We start from the raw sequence: 18,549 nt of genomic DNA on the forward strand, positions 1-18,549 counted from the left end.
ATGTCCCTTCCCAGCTCCACACCTGTGATCCTATGACTGTGATGTTGTTTCCACAGGGCATTTGGGGGCTTCCCTCCCCCAAGCACACCCTTGAGTCATTTTTTTCCTCTCTTTTTTTTTCACCAATTAATATTTAAACATTTCCCTGCCATTTAAAAGCCATTTATAAAGGCTGGCAGAGCTGAGTCAGTGGTGATAGAGGGTAGTGCCTGGCCAGGCTAACAGCTTGGCCAGCAGACTCCCTCCCGCATGACCTTTTGTGGTTCCTGGTGACCTCTTTGCTGGTGCAAAGGACCCCGGTCCTGGTTCATTGGCATGCCCTCACCACCCCATAGGGGTGTGATGTGTTATGTATACACTTATTGAACATTTGTGCCCCTCTGGTATACCATAGAGTATGCACATCTGAAGCTGTCCATTGCAAGAGAATCATCTAAGCAGGACCCTTGTAACAAAAAAGGACAGAGAACAATTAAATATGAAAGCAGATTCTTCTCTAGCTATGTAGAATCTTGAAGCAACTTGGATACACATCTCAGCAAAAGTGTTGTTTAGGGAACTGCATTTAAAGTATAGTAAAAACGCTGATCCTGATTAGCCCTGTAAGTGTACATTTCGTTGTACAGAAAGCTACATTGTAACATTTTCTCGACATTCACAGACCAGCTGTCAATTACCTTTTAGTCTTTGTGCAGACTGAAGAAGCAGTGTATTATTCGCCCCACCTCCACCGTGCCTCCGACTACGGGGACCTCTGTCAGGGTTCTTCTGGAGTCAGTGGGATGGTCCATTGGCACCCCTCCTCCCCCACGCTCCGCCCCACACTCCATTGGGTTCTGCTGCCGGGGTGAGCTGCGGCACCTCTCCCTCTCCCTCTCTCCACGCCATCCCCCTTGACCCTGGTCAGCCCCGGACATGGAAGAACAAGAAACCAGGGAGGGCCTGCTGCATATGGCCCAGGCGGCCCAACACACGCGCATCGGGCTGTTCAGATGGAAGCCGGACTACGAGAAGGCTGCGAGCGAGTATGCAAAGGCCGCCTTAGCCTTCTGCAGAGCTAAGAGGCTGGACCAGGCCGCGGAAGCCTTCCTCAAGGAAGCCGAGGCCCACGAGAAAAACCGAGCGCCCCTCCCTGCGGCCATGGCCTACGAGCACGCCGGCCTGTACCTGAGCAGGTCCGACCACCTGCAGGAGGCCGCCCAGGCTGTGAAGCAGGCTGTCTCCTGCTACCAGGAGTGTGGAGAGGCAGACGCCGCAGCCTGCACCTTGAGGCGCTTCAGCCAGCTGCTGGAGAGCCAGATCCCGCACCAGGTGGTGTGCCTCTACCAGCGGGCATCCCAGCTATTTCAGGGGGAGGACCGCTTTCTGCCGGCCCTGGACTTCGCCAGCCGAGCCTCCAAGGTGCTGGTGCGGCACAAGCGCTACGGGGACGCTGCGATCTCCCTCGGCCAGGAGAAGCACTTGTACGTGGAGGTAGCGGGCTTCTCCTTGTGCCACCAGAGAGCCCTGGCGCAGTGCCTAGCCCACCTGTGTGACCTGGATTTCCCTGGCGCCTCCACCTGCCTGGAAGACACTTGTATGTATTTCCCGACTTTCCAATTCAGCAGCGAGTACGTGGCGATGGTAACTTTGCTGAATTACTATGAAGACCAAGACCAAGACGCAATGGACGAGGTCTGCAGCTCTCCTGTCTTCGAACACCTGGACCAGGAGTACAGGGAGATGACCACCATGCTGAAGGTACCTGGCGTCGAGAACCTCGGCTTCCTAGAACAATGACTCGATTAAAGCTAATTAGTGAAAAAATAAAAGTTCTCTTATCCCTGTCGTGTTTGTGTGTGTTTGCCTGCGTGTGCTTTCTCCCATCGTACCTGTTCTCAGCCTCTTTACTTCAAACGTGCATGGAAGTCTTTGGCTTCCCCCCCCCCCCCCCCCTTTCCCAATGACCCCTCTGTCCCATCCTTCCAGAGTAGATACATTCCTTCCATGGTTAAATATTTTCCCTTTACGTATTGGTAACTCCCTGCTCAAAGTGATGGGTTCCTGTGGAAAACCATCAATTAGGTTGCTCTCTGCTTTCCCAGCCCTCTCCCTCTCCTTTCCCAGTGATCATCAAGACCTACTTCTTACATTAATAGACATTTTGACTGCCCAAACTCCTCAGGATGAGATTACAGAACACCTCAAAATTCTGAGATTTTCTTCATGCATCCCCGATTGTTACCATTCTAAGACCTACTGCTTAGGCTTTGAAGTCTGCAAATGACTTAGCCTTTTCCCTGGAAAATGGAAATGAACTTCATTCAATCAGCTTGAGCTTGAGGCTCAGGTGTGGGAAAAGGAACAGGATCAGTTGTCAACCTGGAGGGGACTTGAGCTGTTCCACACAGTCTAATCCCCTCATTTTACATAGGAGGTAGCCCTGGGGCCCAAAGAAGTTAACTTGCTCAGGAACCCACTAGTGACAGATTAAAGGGAACAGGAACAGGTAGGACGGGCCCTCTGGGTCTTCTGATTCCAAATACAAAGAAGAAGTGAAACCAAGGTGGTGAGGAAATGGGAGCAGACAAGAGAGAAAGACATGTGACCAGGGAGGCACTGACATGGTAATGCAAGCTTTGTCTAACCTCACTCAGAGGGGACAGAAGTGCCTTGTGCAGGAGGAGTCTAGCATCTTTCAGACCCAACCCTGTCCTGCTCTTCTCTCTGTCCACATAGGCTTTCTTGTTGAGCGTCCTGAAAATTCTTTTCACTGGGCAGCCATTTACAGAGATTCTGGTTTGGGATCTATTGTCAGCAATGACTGGGTGAATACTGAAGATCACAAGAATATCTTTCCATAGTTTTAACGAGATCTGTTCTGTGGGCCATGGGAGGGCCCCCTGCTGTGACTACCTACACTCCATCGAGGGCATTGCTTCAGATGCATCCTCTTTTGTTCTATGGCACACTTAGGGGGGAAGTGGGTATTCCACAGATACTCCCTCTAACCTAGGAGACTTATCTGACTAACCACAAGGTCCTCGGATCGATTTTTGTGGGGTTCCCTCAAAGGACCCCCTTGGAGGACCTCCTGCTGTGGGTGCTGGCACCTTGGAGGATTCCTGTTTCCCCCTTAAGAGGCATTCAGGCCCATTGCTTGTGTTCAGTTGAGCAGAACACTTCCTCTGTGGTCCACCTATAGGCTGTGACATAGCATTAGTGTCCCTCCATCCAAAGTCTCTCTGGGCTCAGTTTTTTAAGCAATTTCTTCCTAGGTTGGATTTGTTTTTGACCATTCCTCTCCTTTTCACTGAGGAGTTCACTTGGGAGATTCTGGCCAAGTACTCGGGTCCTTCTTGAACCATGTACTCTGGAGTTGTTCATGGATCATTACATTGGGTTGCTGCTGGAACCTAGATTGGAAACCCCTGCTGTGAATCCTGACTTTCTTCTTAGACTTTTATGGTGAAGATTCCTCTTCTCTTTGCCTGGTTATGGATTTCAGGCCATTCCAGAACTCTGCTGATATCCATGTCTATACTGGAATTGTCCAGGGCCAACAGGGAAGTCTGTGGATAGATTTCTGGGGTGCCTGCTAGAGTCAATCCTCACCCCCCATCCCCATTGTTAGTGATGAATTCTAGGCAGATTCTGGCTCTCTGTTCCCTTTTATTGACAAGGAAACTTGGCTTTACTTTGGTGATGTCATTTTGCTCCTCTTCCAGATTGAAGGACAACAACCAACCAACATACTGCAGAAACCTTATCTTTGGACTTCTTGATTTGTGTCCTGTTCTACTGGACCCACAGGCACAGCTGTCAGCCGCTGAGATCCCCCAGGACACCTCCCAGGCCAGGTTCTCTAGACAGGAGCCCAATGGATTTTCTAGTCTCTGGTCATCTTCTGCCTGGAGATTGCCTCAGAGTTACCTTACAAGGCTCCATGTGCAGCCTGCTCTCTCTAGTTGTGAGATGCCTGTGCTGGCTGTGCCAAACAGTCTTCCAGGCAAGTATGGGAGGCCTCGAGAATCAGTAGCAGGGCAGGCTTCAGGTGATTCTCGAAAACACCAAGGCCAATGGTGACATTTCCATCTCTATCCTCCTCAGCAGTAATGTCCCCATGACACAGAACATCCTGGGGATGGCTATAGCTATCCATTCTGGGCAGAGATGCCCCCAGTATCAGAATCTGGGCCATGCTTGTGAACATCACTGAGGAGACCACTGTCATTCACCACAGTGGGTGGGGGGGTAAGAAAACCCCTGAACGCTGGGTTTGAAGGCAGCATGAGGAAGAAGAAAGCCAGTCTGTCATGCTTATGCCAGCCAACCCCAGGTCAGCAAATGTAGAAGGACCTGTATTACCAGCAACTAGTCTTCTATATCTCTGGTACATCCCTCTATACTCAGACTATGCTATAAAATGACATGTGACGTGACCCCAAGATTTCATAGGGCTTGTTTGGAGGGGGAGACACAGGCATAGTACCAAGAGTTTTCCATAGATTATTTGTTGTGAAATTCTTTTGAGTTCTTATCACTAGTCTTTCCTCTTTAGAAAGGTTTCCTAATGAAATTTAGCACTCTCAGTTCCAAAGAAATGCTTAATTTAATGATCAGTGTGACAAAGACCCAGTCTCTGCGACATGAGGATTTGTAGCTGCACTGTCTTGGTGATGGGTCTGACCTTGGCTTCCCAAACTTTGCCCTTGCCCAAGTTTTTATGGGTGCAGTATATGTCAATAACCTGTGATACACTCCGTGTTCAGAAGATTTTGTGTGGAACTTAACTCCATACGTCCTAGGATGTTGCCTGAGACACAGAGAATCAAGGATGACAGAAATGCCATGTAAGTGACAGAGTTAGGATATGAAGAACCCTTACCCTGGGGCAAGTTAACCTTTGTGCTGTAGGAACTAACTAAAACTCACAGATGGGGGATGGAATCTGCATCAATGAAGGGAGCTTTGAGTGCGCCCATTAGTATGTCACAGATTCTTCCATTATCATAACTGCATTTTCTCAATTATGCTCTCCTTCCAAGTCAGTCCATTAACGAACCTACGTTCCTTCCCTGTATCCAGTAATGATTTGCTGTGGACAAAAAACCTGGTGGCCAACCTGCTGTCTTTGTTTTGGCTGATCTGTAACAAACATCTGACAGCTTACCTCTGGCACCACTTGGACATTCCGCTAAATGCTGCCACACCCTGCCCAACTTTAGAACCTTGGATAACAGGGCATTGTTTATTTCCTTGAAATTCCTTATTTTCTCCCAACTGAATTTTGCTGTAGAAAACGTTGGCAGTGTAATCCGTCGTATGTTGTCCTTGATCTATTAAACTAATGTGGCAGGTCATCAATACTTTTTCTAAAGTGTTGTGATTTCTAGTAAATCTTGACTGAGTTTTAAACTATTGTGTTTAATGGCATGTCTCTTATTTCTTCTTTTGGGACATGAGATCTCTTTTTTATTAATTATCATTGACTCTTGACAGTTACAAATAGACCATTTTTTCTGCAGAGATAATTTTGTCCCTTTGTCTTATGCCTCAATTTCCAGTCCTAATTACGTGAAGCCCAATGGGCATCATCAGAGTGACTTTATTCTGAATTTTGCTGTAAATATTTCTAGCATGACTTTTATATAATGTCAGTTAATTCAGAATTTTAGATATTTCAGTTCCACTGACAAATGAAGATTATTAAAGACACAAGAAATCTTGAATTGTTCATAACCAATCACTTTATTTAGTGACCAACAGAGATGAAAATCAACAAAAAAGAAAAGACTGAGTTCATCTAGATTGCAGAGTGCATCTAGGATGATCAATGTCACACAGAGGTGTCCTTATCTTGCTGGAAACAGGCTGCAGGATGATATTCCTCATTGGTGTCATGCTGTCTTGCATGCTATAATGCAGAGCACACCTGCAGCCCCAGGAAAGTGACATTGTCTGACAAGAACTCATGAGGAATATCTTACAAGGATCTTGGTTAGAGAGACTTGCTCCTGATGCTGTTGCAGCTGCAAAAGGAATAGATTAAGAAATACCTCTTGAACTGTTGAAATGTGAGGCTCTCCAAAGCTGGAAGTTACTATATATTCCTTCATGGAAAAGACCATTTTCCAGGGTCAATTCATGAAGTATAAGAAACTATATTAAGGTGGGACTTGTTTAGTAGTGTCTACTTGTATCATGTCCTTTTGAATGTGTAGGACTAATGTCACAGGGTTTAGGGGTGAGGATAAATAAGCCAAGGGTACTTACCTGCCTAGAGAATGCCATGCTTCTAAAAGTCTGGAATTCAAGTCTTCCATTTGAAAATATCTGTAGAAGGCTAAGATTTTCACTCAGAAAGTCTAGAATGAGCAGTAAACAACCTTGAGCCCCAACTAGAAAGCCTTTGTAGGGGGACTACAATTTTCCCTCAAAATATCTAGAATGACCAGTACACAACCTTGAGTCCCAACTTGAAAACCTTCGTAGAAGGACTGAGACTTTTACTCAGAATATCTAGAATGACCAATACACAATCTTGAGCCCCAACTTTCATTTATCTTGAGACTTTTGGTTTCTCACTCTCTTTCCCAGGGGAGGGAAGTTGATGCCCTTCCTCTTAGGCTTTTTGTCCAGGTTTAGGGTTTTCACTGACCTCTGGCCCTCTATTTATATCCATAAGTACGTGTGAGACAACCATTGACCCAATAATGCTTGACATCTCAACAACTGGTCTGAGCAGAGGCATTTTTGCCAAATATGGCAGTATTGTTCCATTTTGAACAAAAATGGTAAATTGCCCTTTTTAACCAAAGCTGGTCATAATGGCTTTTGAAAACCAACAGTAGCAACACTGACTTTTTTTTAACCAAAAAATGGTAATACCAACTTTAAAATCTAGTATGCCTTTAATTTTCTTCATGCATGACACTGTACAGTGGGGTATGCCCTTGCCAATCAATCAATCAAGTTGTACTTGTGGTTGGTTAGGGGTTGGAAGTACATATTAAAGAAGTGAGGTAGCTTTCCTGCCTCCAGCTTATGCTCTCCTGGGATAGGGGAATAAGCTTATTTTCTATAGGGAAGGTATTGACATAAATGAGAGGCTTAGAACTAGATGATTTTTAAAGTGCCTTCTCACTCAAAATCTATGAAAATTGTGCCAGTAGTCAGCACAGCTAAGTGGGAAAGCCACATACAGATTTAAAAGGAGAGCGTGGAAGACATTCATTTACTGTGCTGTTCCTATACAAATTTATAAGCTCAGAAAGGAACAGTTGTGGATTCCATGCCTAAGGAAGACGAATTCAAATAATAAGACATGGGGGACAGAAACCAGGGGATGATTATGTCACATTAAACTTTACCATTGACAACGAAAGGATATTGATAGCAAATCAATTCCAAAACAAGACTTCGACAGACTGACAATGACAGTGTGGGGATTCAAGGTTACACTGTCATGAGGGGCAAACTGAAACAGAAAGATGGACTCGAAAGGGCTTACACCGTTGACTATCATATGGGAAACACTGTGTTTGATACCTCCATGGAGATCAGGGAATTTCTTTTTTATTTAAGTAAGTGCAGAGCCCTCAGAAACACTGACCACAAACTAAGGTATAAAAAATTTAGGTGAACAACCAATTCATTTCTACAGAACACAGAGCTAGGTGTTATCATTACCCTTACATTACAGATGGGGAAAGTATGGTTGAATGACCTGCCCAGGATCACACAGAGAGGTGGTGTCTGGGGCAGTATTGGAACTCACGTCCATGCCTCCATGTCCAGACCTCTTACTCCCTGCACCACCAGGTCTTAATCCCTTTCCCGCTGATGTCATAGGATTGCCGAAGTGTACACGTAAAGCACATTGAAATCTTTCAATCAGTATAAAAGTGTCTATGATTATGATGATGATGATGACGATGATGATGACGACGATGATGATGATTATACTAATGTTATCAGGCTCCCCCACAAGGCCCTGACTTCCAGGCTTCTCTGATGTCATCTCTTTGTAGGAAGTCTTTCCCATGGGGAGAGATGTCTGCATATGCCATAGTTATTGAGGGACATGAAATAGTGGGGCCCGCAGGAGATCCATGTCTGAGCAAAGGTTTCTCGTCCCTCTTAGGCACCACAGTGGGTGATGACCAATCGAACCTGAGCCCTAGAGGCTAGAGGTTGCTAACATTCATGATCTACTGCTTATCTTTTGAGGAGAAGCAAATCCCTTCTAAACTGTCCCCCTCAGCCATGAGGACACTGTTTTTATCTACAGCTTTCCAGCTGGAATCACTTTCTACATCCTATTTCAGTACATTGTAGACGTACGCATGGCCTTGTTCCTACTTCCAGTGTGGAAGTTCTTTTGGAGGTACTGGTCCCAGTGCACCAGGTCTTACATTAGAGTCCACATACCGCATCTGTGACCAATCTCTGGTAGAGCATTCAGAGCTCCTATTGGGCTGACCAGGCACAGTCAGACACAGGGAAACTTGACTTTATGGTGGTGATGTCATTTTGGTCCACTTCCAGATTGAAAGACAACAACCAACCAACACACTGCATGAGCCTCATCTTTGGGCTTCTTCATCTGTGTCCTATTCTATTGGACCCACAGGCCATCAGCTGCTGAGGTCCCCAGGACACCCCACAGGTCAGGCTGTCTAGACAGCAGCCCAATGGATTTGCTAGTCTCAGGTCATCTTTTAGTCATCAGGTCGGAGATTGCCTCAGAGTCACCTTCCAGGGTTCCATGTGCTAACTGCTCTCCCTGGCTGTGAGATGCCTGTGGTGGCTGTGCAAACAATCTTCCAGGCAGTTCTGGGGTCCCTGCAGACTCAGGAGCAGGGCATGCTTCAGGGGAGTCTCCAACCCAACAGGGCCAATGGTGATATTTCCATGTCCATCTTCCCTAGCAGTAGTATCCCCATGACACAGAACATGTTGGGGACATGCATACACCCTTTGCAGAAATGCCCCCAGTATCAGAACCCAGGCCAAGGTCGTGAACATGATTGGGGAGACCAATGTCCTTAACCACCGTGGGGATGTAAGAAACCCCCTGAACGCTGGGTTTGAAGGCAGCACAAGGAAGAAGAAAGCCAGTCTGTCATGCTTATGCCAGCCTCAGATCAGCAAATGTAGAAGGACCTGTATTACCATCATGCAAGTCTTCTGTGTCTCTGGTACGTCCCTGTATATTGAGATCATGCTGTAGAATGACATCACTTGACATGGCCCCAAGTTTTCATTGAGGTTGTTTGGGGGGGGGGGGAGAGACACAGGAGTAGTACTCAGAGCTTTCCTTAGATTATTTGTTGTGAAATTCTTTTGAGTTCTTATCCCTAGCTTTACTTCTTTAGAAACCATTCCTAATGAAATCCAGCACTCTCACTTCCAAAGAAATGCTTAATATGAATGATCAGCGTGACAAAGATCCAGTCTCCTAGGCATGAGGATTTGTAGCTGCACTGGCTTGGGGATGGGTCTGAATTGGGTTTTCCAATCTTTGCCCAAGGATTGATGGGTACATATATGTCAATAACCTGTGATATGCTCTGTGTTTACAATCTTTGTAGAGAGACTGAGATTTTCACTCAGAAAGTCTGGAAGGAGTAGTAAACAACTTAGATGTGGATGAGACTTTGGGGAAGATTCCTCTCCTCTCTGCCTGGGCCTGGATTTCAGCCCCTTCTGGTGCCTCTGTCCTTTCTATGTACACTGTGCAATTGTGCTCTGCACACATACTGTCTGTGGATAGATTTCTGCCTTGTTTGCCAGAGTGCTCCTACAGACTCCCTACTGTGAACGATTGGATTCTAGCTGGATTTGGGCTGTCCATTCCCATCCTGGACCAGGGACACACTTTTTGGCTACTTTGGCCCCATACTGGCTGTGCTTTTCCTCCATCGCCCTTTCTAAGGTTTGCACACTGTTGGTGGATGGGTATGAGGGAATGTGACTCAGAGTGCAATGTAGGACCCCTGGGGTGAAGGCCTGTGTTATGATTGGGATTTAGTGAAAGATTCCCTTTCTCTTTCCCTGGGTTTCCATTTCAGGTGCTTCTGGTCCACTTCCAGGTTTTTCTGGCACCTGCTGGATTGCCTTGTGACCACGTGTAGTCAGTGGTTTCATTTCTAGGGTCAAATGCAAAGCTCAAGAAGCTGGATCACTGACTGCTTCTGCATGGGCTTTCTTTTTTCTTTGGGACTCTCTTTCACTGGACAGCTTGATCTAGGGGATTCTGGTTGAGATCCTATTGTCTGTCAGGACTGAAGGAATATTGCGGGTCGCAAGAACTTCTTTTGACAGATGTGAGGAAATCTGTTCTGTGGCCCTTGGAAGGGCCCCTGCTGTGCCTGCACGTTCCAAGTTTGGGGCTTTGCTTCAGAATCACCCTCTTTTGTTCTATGGCACGCTCATCTCCTTTTCGCTGAGGAGTTCCTTTGGGGAATTCTGGCCAAGTGCTTGGGTCCTTCTTGCACCTGGTGCTGTCTACTCTCCAGTCATTGTTCATGAATCACTACAGTGAGTTCGTGCTGGAGCTTGAGTGGGAGCCCCTGCTGTGGATCATGACTTCTCTCTGAGCATTTTGTGTTACAGATTCCTCTTCTCTTTGCCTGGGTCTAGATTTCAGGCCATTCAGAACCCTCTGCTGCTCTCCGGGTCTACACTGGAACTGTACAGAGTCAACAGGCAGTCTGCATAGACTTCTGGGGAGTCTGCTGGAGCCCATCCTCACCCCTACCCCACTGTGAGTGATTGAATCCTGGATGTATTCTGGCCATCGATTCTCTTTTCTTTACCAGGGGCACACATATCGGGTCCTTTGGCAAGGTTCTGCCGCTTCTGTTTCCGACGTCTGCAGACTGTTGGTGAATGGATGTGAGGGAATATGGCCATGAGTGTAATGTATGTCCCCTGCTGTGAACGACTTTGGCATCTTTGTGATTCTTCTGGGGTCAAGGTGTAGGCATTGACACAGTCTAAGTGTTCCTGCATCCAAAGTCTCTCTGGGCCTATTTTTTTTTCACCTATTTGGTATTTCTTCCTGCACTTTCTTCTCCAGTTCCTGTGTTCCCTCTTGACCAAGGGTCTGTCTACTCCCCAGTGGTTTTGAAAGGATCATTTTAGTGGGTTGCTACTAGAACCTCAGGTGGGACCCCCTCTGTGAATTATTACTTCCCTGTAAGCATGTTCTTTTCCAGATTCCTCTTCTGTTTGCCTGTGTCAGGATTTCAGCCTATTCTGGCCCCTCTGCTGCTTTCCATGTATGTGCTGGAATTGTCCTGGGCCAAAAGGCAGTCTGTGCATGGATTTCTGGGGTGTCTGTTAGAGTTGATCATCAGCCCCCCGACCAATGTGAGTGATTGAATTCTGGTTGGATTCCCAGTGTCCATTCCATTTTCTGGATCGGGGCATGCTTAATGGGTACTTTGCCAAGGTTCTGGATGTGCTTTTCCTCTGTGGGACTTTTGATGGTCTTTGGATTGTTTGGTGGATGGATGTGAGAGAATCTTACCAAGAGTGTAATGTAGGTTGCCCTGCTGTGAAGGACTTTGGCTAGGATGGGATTTGGTGGAAGATTCCCTTTCTCTGTACCTGGGCCTCCATTTCAGTTGCTTCGGGTTCACTTCCTGCTCTCCCTCTAGACTGAAGGATTTCCTTGGGACCCAGTGTAATCAGAGGAGACGTGTCTAGGGTCACCTCTAAAGCCCAAGGAACTGGTTCAATGATTGTTTCCACGTGGGCTTTCTTAATTAATTAGTTAATTATTAGGATTACTAAACTTAATCACAAAATGATAATCAATCTGTAGCTTTTACACCTAAAAAATAAAAAATGATTCTGTATCATCAGAGGGATTATAGTGTAGTGGATAAAATTTTGGACTTGGGGAGTCAGGGGACCTGGGTGTGAATTGAGCCTGCCTTAGTAGCTGTGTCACATGGGGCAAGTCTTCTAACTTCTGTGCCTCCATTTCCTGCTCTGGTGACTTGAATGACCTGTGATGTCCCTTCCCACCTCCACACCTGTGATCCCATGACTGTGAGGTTGTTTCCAGAGGACATCTCAGGGTTTCCCTCCCCCATAAAGCACACCCTTGAATTTTGTTTGTTTTCCTCCCTTTTCTTTCAGCAATTAGCATTCAAAGTTTTCCCCAAGATTTAAAAGTCATTTATAAAGACTGGCAGAGGTGAATCACTGGTAATAGAGGATAACCAGTGGCCAAGCTAACAGCTTGGTCAGCATCCCTCCTTCCCCCTGGCCCTTTGCAGTTCCTGGTGACCTCTTTGCTTTTCCCCTGTTTCTTTGGCATACACTCAGTGACCCATAGGGATGTCATGTGTTAGTTACTAGGTCTGAGCCCTGTGACTCTCCCTGGTACCCACTTCCTTCCCTCCCTCCTGCACCCTGTGTTCCCCTCCGTCTCTCCACTGGCCCTTTGCTCTCTCCAGGCTCTCCTCCTTGTCTCCCCACTGTCTGGCCCAAGTCTTTGGCTACCCAGCTCTGAATGCTCTACAGACTCCCTCTTTGCTGGTTCGGCCACCTCTGGCCCCTATGGATCCTGTGTGAGAGGCCCTTCTTGCTTTCCATGGAGCCAGGAGGCCTTCTGTCCTTGACCCCACCTCCACCGTGGCTGTGAATATAGGGCACCTCTGTCAGGTTCTTCTGGAACCAATGGGATGTTCCATTGACACCCCTCCCTGCCAAAGCTCGGCCCCACACTCTGTTGGGTTCTGTTGCTGGGGTGAACTCTGGGTGGGGCTCTCCCTCTCTTTCCTCTCTTCAGCCCTGTGTCTGGATTTCAGGACATTCACGACCCTCAGCTGTTTTCAATGTACTCACTAGAACTGTCCTAGGCAGACAGGCAGTCTGTGGATAGATTTCTGGGCTGTCTCCCTGAGCTCTTCCTCAGAACCTGACCTGTGAATGACTCCATGTGGGGTGGATTCTGGCTGTCCATTGTGGTTTCCAGAAGAGGGACACACTTTAGGGGAATTCAGGCCCAGTTGTGGCTGTGTGTTTCCACCATTTTCCTTGGTCGGGTCTTCCAACTGTTGGCGGATGAAGGTTAGATTTCTGGGGTGTCTGCTAGAGCCCAGCCTCATTCTCTGAACTGTGAGTGATTGAGGTCTGGGTGGATACTGGCTTTCCAATCCTTTCCTTCCCCATGGGGACAGTTTTTGGGTGCTTTGACAAGGTTCTGGCTGTGCTTCTGCTCCATTGCACGTTCTAAGATCTGTGAACGGTTGCTGGATGGAGGTGAGGAATTCTGGCCTAGAGTGTCATGGACGTTCCCCTGCTATCAAGTCCTGTGGCATGGCTGCCATTTTGTGGAAGATTCCCTTTGCCTTTAAAGGGGTCTCCATTTCAGGTGCTTCTGATCCACTTCCTGCTTTCTCTCTAGACTGAAGGAGTGCCTTGGGACCAAGTGTAATCAGTGGAGACATCTCTAGGGTCAATGGTAAGGTCCAAGAAGCTGGTTCACTGACTGCTTCTGCATGGACTTTCTGGTTGTGCTTTCTGACAGTCTTTCTCACTTGGCACCTGGTATAGGTGATTCTGGTTGGGTCCTATTTTCAGGCAGGAGGGAGGGAATACTGGAGGTCACTGGAACATCCTTTGGAAGATTTGAGGGGATCAGTTTTGTGGGCCCTATAGGGCCCCCCACTGTGATGGCCCGCTTGAAGTTGAGGGCTTTGCTTCAGATTAACGATCTGTTGCGCTATCACATTCTCAGCAGGGAATTGACCATTACACCGATGCTCTCTGTGACCCAGCACATTTTGACATTAACCACAATGTCCTTGGATCGATTTCTTTGGTGTTCCCTCATAGGATCCACTTGGAGGACCTCCTGCTGTGTCTCCTGGCACCTTGGATAGCCCCTGTGTTCCCCTCACTGGGCATTCAGGCCCATAGCTTGTGTTCTTTTGAGCAGAACGTTTCCTCTGTGGTCCAGCTATAGGCTGAGACATAGCATCAGTGTCCCTTCATCCAAAGACTCTCTGGGCTCATTTTTTAACCAATTTGTTTCCAGGTTGGATTTCTTCTTGCCCATTCTTCTCCTCTTCTCCTGAGGAGTTCATTTGGGGCATTCTGGTGTAGTCCTGGGGTGTCTCTCTTCTTTTCAGGGATCATTTTAGCGGGTTTTTGTTGGAAGCGCAAGTGGCAACCCCTGCTGTGAAGCATGACTTCCCTCTTAGCCTTTTCTGTTGCAAATTCTTCTTCTCTTTGCCTGGCTCTGGATTTCAGGCCATTCTGAACCCTCTGCTGCTGTCCATGGATACACTGGATCTGTCCTGGGCTAACAGGCCATCTGTGGAAAGATTTCTGGGTTGCCTCTCTAGAGCCTGCAACATAGGATAGAAATCTTCATTGACATTGTGGCCTCAGTTACCTGGCATTTTATTACCTTTCCAGCCTCAGTCATCACTATTTTCCTTAAGGGATGGTGTCCTTCTGCCTTACTGGACAGTTCTTTGTTCTTTCTGCCACCCTGTGCCAGCCCTTTGCTTAGACCAATGTTTCCTGAACGCTTCCTTCTTCCTTCAAGCCTTGGCTTAACCCAGCCATGCCTTTGTGTCCCCGTTGCTCCTGCTTACATGATGCCTTTCCCAATCTTTCCCCAACTTCCAGCCTAGACTCAGAAATCGCACTCAGTCAGACACGCTCTCACCAGCCATCAGCTCCTCATGCTCAGAGCTCTCTGACGACTGTGCCTGGAACTCTGGTTAGTTCCCATCCAAAGAAGCTTGGAAACTTCTGAACCATCTTTCACCTTTGTCTCAATGGGATCCGGGAGACCTTACCAAAAAAAAAAAGTTTGAAAGTGATAGGATAAGCCTCCTTCAGAAAAGTTTGTTTTCTTAAAAATCATTATGGATCATTAGAGGGAGTAACGTGTAGTGGATAAAAAGCTGGACTTGGTGAGTCAGGGGATCTGGGTGTGAATTTAGCCTCCCTTAGTAGCTGTGTCACACTGCGCCAGGCATCTAACCTGTGTGCCTGTTTCCTCCTCTGTGATGTCCCTTCCCAGCTCCACACCTGTGCTCCCATGACTGGGATCTTGTTTCCATAGGACATTTTGGGGTTTCCCTCTCCCATCAAGCACACCTTTGAGTCATGTATTTTTTTCCTCTCTTTCCTTTCAGAAATTCGTATTAAAAAAATTCCACCAAAAATAGAAGTCATTTATAAACACTGGCAGAGCTGAATCATCGGTGTTAGAGGGTAACCCTTGGCCAAACCATCAGCTTGACCAGCAGTCCCCCTCCCGGGGGGTCCTTGGCTGTTCCCTGTGACCTCTTGGCTTTTCCATAGGCCCCCCACTGGTTCTTTGGCACTCCCTCAGCAGCCTGTAGGGGTGTGATGCCTTACCTATGAGATCTTATCCCTGTGGCTCTCCTTTGGACAGAACCCGTTCCCTCCCCCCCACCCTGTGTTACCCTCCACCTCTCCATTGGTCCTTTGCTCTCCAAGGTCCCCTCCTTGATTCCCCCTGTGTGGCCCAGGTCTTTGGCTACCCACCTCTGCATGCTCTACCCATTCCCTCTTTGTTGGGTAGGCCACCTCCTTCCCCCCAGGGATCGCATGCACAAGTCACTTCTTTCTTTCCACAGACCCAGGAGGCCCTCTTTCCCAGCCCCACCTCCACCTTGGCTGTGACTACAAGGGACCTCTGTCGGGGTACTTATGGAATCCATGGGATGTTCTTCTGGCATCCCCTCTGGGCCAGCGCGCCCCAGCAGTCAGCCCCACACTCTGGTCAGTTCTGTGGCTGGAGCGTGCTGCTGCTCTCACTCTAGCTCTCAGTACAGGTCTTTACCGTTCGATTCGAGTCCTCTTGCCTGGCAGCTCCCGGACCCAGAAGAAGAGGAAATCAAGGAAGGCCTGCTGCCTATGTCAGAGGCCACCCACCACACACGCACTGGGCTGTTGAGTTGGAAGCCAGACCATGTACAGGTTGGGAATGTTTATCAACAGGCGGCCTTAGCCTTCCCCAGCGCCAAGAGGCTGGAGGACGAGGGGGAAGCCTTCCTCCATGAGGCAGAGGCTCACGAGAGGAATAGAGTGCCTCTGTGTGCTGCGAGGGCATACGAGCAAGCAGGCCTGTCCCTGAGCAAGTCCGAGCAGCTGAAGGCGGCCTCCCAGACGCTGAATGACCTCGTCTATTTGTACCTAGAGAGCAGCGACGTAGACGTCTTGGCCGCGACCTTGAGGCGCTTTGGCCAGCTGCTCCAGAGCCAGGTCCCACACCAGAGGGTGTACCTCTACTGGTGGGCGTCCGATCTATTTGAGGTGGACGACGGCTACCTGCCTGCCCTGGACTTCACTGGCCCAGCCTCCAAGACGCTGGTGAGGGTCAAGCGCTACGGGGACGCTGCGATCTGCCTGCGCCAGGGAAAGCACATGTATATGGAGGTCGAGGGCTTCGCCTTGTGCCACCAGAGAGCCGTGGCGCGGTGTCTAGCCCACCTGTGTCACCAGGAATTCCCTGACGCCTCCAACTGCGTGGAAGACTGCCGTGCCCTAATTCCGACTTTCCAAAGCAGCGACGAGTGTGTGGTGATGGAAAAGTGGCTGAATTCATCTGAAGACCAGGACCAAGACAGAGTGGACCAGGTCTGCATCTCTCGCGTCTTCAAACACATGGACCAAGAGTACAGGAATATGACCACGATGCTGATGGGACCTGACATCGAGAACCTGGGAGCCACTATTTTCCCACCTCCATCTGCATGCATGTCCCCCTCCGACAAAGACGATCATGCAGACACAGCAACAAGGGAGGAGGAGGAGGAGGAAGACAAGGAAGAGGAGGAGGAAGAGGAATGTGTTGTCTCTCTATCCATGGAATGAATGTACCATCTCTTAATCTGTGCTTCCTAGAACAATGAACTGATTTAAGCTAATTAGTTAAAAACAATAAACATTCTGTTATACCTGTCCTGTTTGTGTATGTGTGTGCGTGTGAGTGTCCCCTGTCCCATCATACCTATACTCAGCCTCTTTACTTCAAACGGGCATGGAAGGCTTTGGGTTCCTCCCCCTTCCTAATGACCCCTGTGTACCAACCTCTCAGAGTAGATCCATTCCTTCCATGGTTAAATATTTTCCCGTTACTGATTGGTCAATGCTGGCTCAAAGTAATGGGTTCCAGTAGAAAATCATCAAATAGGTTACTCTCTGCCTTCCCACCCCGCCTTTGTCTTCTTTCCCCATGATCCTCAGGACCTAGTTCCTACATTCGTGGACATTTGACCACCGAGACTCCTTAGGATGAGATTATAGAACACCTTTGTGAGACTTTCTTCCTGCCTCTCCCACAGTTACCATTTTAAGACACACTGCCCAGACCTTGAAGTCTGCAAATGACTTAGCCTTTTCCCTGCAAAATGGAAATGAACTTCATTCAATCAGCTTGAGCTTGAGGCTCAGGTGGGGGATAAGGAACAGGATCAGCTGTCAACCTGGAGGGGACTTGAGCTGTTCCACACAGTCTAATCCCCTCATTTTACATAGGAGGTAGCCCTGGGGCCCAAAGAAGTTAACTTGCCCAGGAACCCACTGGGGAAAGGCCACAGGGAACAGTAACAGGCAGGATGGGCCCACTGGGTATTTCAATTCCAAATACAATGAAGAAGTGAAACCAAGGTGGTGAGGAAATGGGAGCAGACAAGAGAGAAAGACATGTGACCAGGGAGTCATGGAACCTCCCCTTCCAAAGCCACCTCCCACCTACCTTGTATGTATCTTGCATGTACCTCTACATGGACATATTGGCTTTAGGTAGCAGACACAGTAGATAGAGAGCCAGTCCTGGGATCAAGAAGATCTGAGTTCAGATTCGACCTCAGATAATTCATAGCTGTGTGACCCTGGGCAAATCATTTTTAAAAAACTGCCCAAAGTTCACCATCTGCAAAATGGAGATAATGAATGCACCTCTCAGGGTTGTTGTGAGGACCAGCTGAGGTGGTAGAATAAATGCCTGCTCTCTTCCCCTTATACAACAGGCAGCAAGGTGACATAGGGGGAATAGAGCCCTGTCCCCATCTGTCCTTGTGTCCCCATGTATCTGTCCATGTATTCCCATTTGTCTGCGTGTCTGCCATCAGTCTGTCCATGTTTCCCCACCTGTACTTGTGTCCCCATCTGCCTGTGTCATCTGTCTGTGTGTCCCCATATAACCCTGTCTCCTCATCACTTTGTGTGCCCATCTGTCTGTGTCTCCATCTGTCTGTGTGTCCCCATCTGTCTGTGTCTCCATCTCTCTGTGTGTGCCCATCTGTCTGTCTCTGTGTCCCCGTCTGTCCCTCACTAGAGTCTGTTGGAAGACCTCCTGCAGTGGTTGCTGGCACCTTGTGTAGTTCCTGTACTTTTCCTTTCAGGGCTCTGAGACCCATTTCTTGTATTCCTTTCAGCATTACCCTTAGTCTGGGGCCCCTCTCTAGGAGTAGGCATAGCATCAGGGTCCCTGCATCCAAAATCTCTCCAGGCCTATTTTTTTTAAGCAGTTTGTTGCCAAGTTGAATTTCTTCTTGC

General features: G+C 48.0%; 1 pseudogene; it reads left to right on the forward strand.

Annotated features, from left to right (window-relative positions):
* The first annotated feature begins 915 nt into the window (after positions 1 to 915).
* On the forward strand, positions 916 to 1,779 carry LOC140516360 (gamma-soluble NSF attachment protein pseudogene; annotated as a pseudogene).
* The last annotated feature ends 16,770 nt before the right edge of the window (positions 1,780 to 18,549 follow it).

Source organism: Notamacropus eugenii, chromosome X, assembly GCF_028372415.1.
Source record: "Notamacropus eugenii isolate mMacEug1 chromosome X, mMacEug1.pri_v2, whole genome shotgun sequence".
NCBI lineage: Eukaryota > Metazoa > Chordata > Mammalia > Diprotodontia > Macropodidae > Notamacropus > Notamacropus eugenii.